This window comes from Gorilla gorilla, chromosome 18 (genome assembly GCF_029281585.2).
Source record: "Gorilla gorilla gorilla isolate KB3781 chromosome 18, NHGRI_mGorGor1-v2.1_pri, whole genome shotgun sequence".
NCBI lineage: Eukaryota > Metazoa > Chordata > Mammalia > Primates > Hominidae > Gorilla > Gorilla gorilla.
Window position 1 is genome coordinate 86,962,975 of NC_073242.2, and position 3,733 is coordinate 86,966,707.

At 48.1% G+C, this 3,733-nt stretch overlaps 1 non-coding gene across 1 annotated transcript; it reads right to left on the reverse strand.

Moving 5' to 3' along the window:
- Nucleotides 1-1,281: 1,281 nt before the first annotated feature.
- LOC115931177 (U6 spliceosomal RNA) lies at nt 1,282-1,388 on the reverse strand. Its single transcript, XR_004067719.1, has one exon. It is a non-coding gene; the product is annotated as a U6 spliceosomal RNA (small nuclear RNA).
- Nucleotides 1,389-3,733: the final 2,345 nt, after the last annotated feature.

Sequence of the window (3,733 nt, forward strand, 5' to 3'; positions counted from 1 at the left end):
GTTTGTTTTTTGGAGACAGGGTCTCACTCTGTTGCCCAGGCTGGAGTGCAGTGGCACAATCAGAGCTCACTGCAGCCTCGACCTCCTGGGCTCAAGCAATCCTCCCACCTCAGTCCCCTGAGTAGCTGAAACCACAGGCGTGTGCCACCATATCTAGCTAATTTTTAAAAGATGTAGTAGAGATGAGGTCTTGCTATGTTGCCCAGGCTGGTCTTGAACTCCTGGTCTCCAGTGATCCTTCTGCCTCAGCCTCCCAAAGTGCTGGGATTACAGGCGTGAGCCACCATGCCTGGCCAAAAATCTATTTTTTAAATGTTCTTTTTAGCAGCAAAACGAACTCACCAAGGCACAAGTACCTAGGGCTCAGGAAAGTCACCATGCAGCCCTGAATAGGTAGACCTTGAACTCAGATCTGTTTCCCTCCCAGGGTCATGTCCATCAAAGAATCCTCCAGCCTCTTCCCCAGTATCAAAGCAACTACTCAGGGTAATCTCACGGAGCTGCAGAGTTGACGTCTGTCCTTGGAAGGGTCATGGCCAGACGGCTGCTCAGCCACAGGCATTTGCCCAGCTGGCCACAATCCCTGTGGGCAAATGTCCCAGGCTCAATTTTTGGCCTTCCAAGAAGCCATTGGAGCAGAGGAGCTACATTTCTGGGGCCAAGTCATTCATAAGAGAAGAGGAACAAGGCAAGCCGGGAAACATGCTTGCCCCTCAACTGGGAGAGGCAAGAGAAGATGACCAAGATCATCCAAAAGAACATTCCAGCTTTTCTTCTTTGCCTGAAAGAAAACAATTGACAGCCTCCACCAGGGAATTCTGTCCTTGAAAGGCCAGGTATAGCCCAGGAGGACAGAGAGCACTGGCTTTGGTGACAGGCAGATCTGGGTTTGGGTCCCCACTCAGCCATTTAATTTGCTGTGTGACCTTGAAAAAGTGACCTTACCTCTCTGACTGTTTTCCTTTCTTTTTTCTTTTTCTTTTCTTTTTTTTTTTTTTTTTGAGATGGAGTCTTACACTGTTGCCCAAGCTGGAGTGCAATGGTGTAATCTCAGCTCTCTGCAGCCTCCCCTTCCCGGGTTCCAGCAATTCTCCTGCCTCAGCCTCTAGAGTAGCTGAGATTACAGGCACCCGCCACCACGCCCGGCTAATTTTTTGTATTTTTAGTAGATACAGGGTTTCACTATGTTGGCCAGGCTGGTCTCAAACTCCGGACCTCATGATCCACCCACCTCAGCCTCCCAAAGTGCTGAGATTACAGGCATGAGCCACCGCACCTGGCAAAAATATGGAATGCTTCACGAATTTGCATGTCATCCTTGTGCAGGGGCCATGCTAATCTTCTCTGTATCATTCCAATTTTAGTATATGTACTGCCAAAGCGAGCACTGTTTTCCTTTCTGTAAACTGGGAATAATAGCAATGCCCTTCCCCCAAAGGATGGTAGTGAGAATTGGCTGAAATAAAATGCTTTCTTCTATAGTAAAGCAGTTGCAAGGAGTAAAAGCCAGAAGAATATTTATTCATTGGTTTGAGAAACAAAATCATTGATGCCAACATTCCTGGGGCCTTGAGTAATTATGCCATGGGCTTGCCTGAAACACTGATAAATTTAGAGAAGCCACCAAAGCCACAGTAACTGAGGCCACACTATGAGGTCAGCCTCTTTTTCCCCCCAGGTCTTTGAGGTAACAGTTTAGACAGGAGGTAGGAATCTTGCTAATGAAAGGAGAGCCTCACCTTCAATTAAGGCATCACCAGAGTGGGAAATTCATCAGCCCTGGTGATGATGACTTACGCCACACTTGAGCCTTGCAAGTCCAGGATGACACAACCCAAGGCAGAAACCATGAAATTAGAACAAAGGTCTAAGTAATAAGCAGACCTGGGAGTTCCATTCAGGTGAGCAGGGCTGTTGCTCAGCAGGTGAGCCTGCCCCGCCATGGAGACTCAGCGTTAGAGTGAGAACCACATCTGCTCACACCAGGGGCCTGAACCCTGCTAACCCCACGGGGGGTTCTCACAGCCAAAAGCTCTTGTGACTCTTCCAATAATAGCAACTCCCACCCAGCACCTTCTCTCCAAGAGCAGTGCTTCTCAAACCGCACTGTGCACATGAATCAGCTGGGATGTTATTAGAACGCATCTTAAGGCAGCGGCTCATGCCTGTAATCCCAACATTTTAGGAGGCCAAGGCGGGAGGATCACTTGAGGCTAGGAGTTTGAGACCAACCTGGGTGATGTGGGCACAGGACCCCGGTCTCTATACAAAAATACTGTTTTTTAATTAGCCAGGCATGGTGGTGTGTGCCTGTAGTCCCAGCTACTCAGGAGGCTGAAGCAGGAGGATCGCTTGAACCCAGGAGGTCCAGGCTACTGTGAGCTATGATCATATCACGGCACTCCAACCTCGGCAACAGGAAAAAAAGAAAAGAAAAGAAGAAAGAAATACAGCTTAAGCTTTAGTGGGTCTTGAGATTCCACATGTCTGACAAGCTCTCCATGGATACAGCTGGTGAACAATGAGGGCCTAGACTTTCCTTGGGCCCCACAGACACCTTGGGTTGCCCTTCACCAGGTAGACCTGGGAACCCTGATCAGTTTGTACTCCAAGATTTAGGATTCAAGCAACTAACAGCACAACTATAAACTGGATCCCTCATGATTTCTTTGGGGGTTGAGGGGAAAGGGATAGGATACAAAATGAATTAAACATAAACATTTGTGGCAGGATAATTTATTGCAAGGTGAATTTTTTGTTTTGTTTTGCTTTGTTTTTGTTTTTTTTGAGACAGAGTCTCATTCTGTCACCCAGGCTGGAGTACAGTGGCGCAATCTTGGCTCACTGCAACATCCACCTCCTGGGTTCAAGCCATTCTCTTGCCTCAGCCTCCCAAGTAGCTGGGACTACAGGAATGCACCACCATGCCCATCTAATTTTTGTATTTTTGGTAGAGACGGGGTTTCACCGTGTTGTCCAGGCTGGACTCGAACTCCTGAACTCAGGTGATCCTCCTGCCTTGGCCTCCCAGAGTGCTGGGATTACAGCCATGAGCCACGGCGCCAGGCCCTTTTTTTTTTTTTTAGACAAAGTCTCGCCCAAGCTAGAACGCATTAGCGCAATCTTGGCTCACTGCAATCTCTACCTCCCAGGTTCAAGTGATTCTCCTGCCTGAGCCTCCCAAGTAGCTGGGATGTGCCATCATACCCGGCTAATTTTTGTATTTTTAGTAAGGACAAGGTTTCACCATGTTGGCTAGGCTGGTCTAGAACTCCTAACCTCAGGTGATCCGCCCACCTTGGCTTCCCAAAGTGCTAAGATTATAGACGTGAGCCACCGCGCCTGGCCGCAAGGTGAATTTTTTTTCTCCCAGCATACTGCCCTTTCCCCAACACACACACACCCTTTTCAGGTAGCAAGACCCTTTGATGCCTTCTTGCCACAGAGATTTTTAAATTTCAACTAATTTCAGAAGTCAGGCACTTTCCTTTAAAAACGGAGGGCTCTGGGTAAAGTCCATCCTCTACCATCACCCCTACTCCTCACTCACAGCTTCAGACATCCCTACGGATATTTAGGCAAAGGTATTTTAAAAGAGAGATGTTTGCAGGATCATGTTGGACTGGCTCTTCCTTTCTTTTATTAAAAATATATAAGCCGGCCAGGCTCGGTGGCTCATGCCTGTAATCCCAGCACTTTGGGAGGCTGAAGCAGGTGGATCACCTGAGGTCAG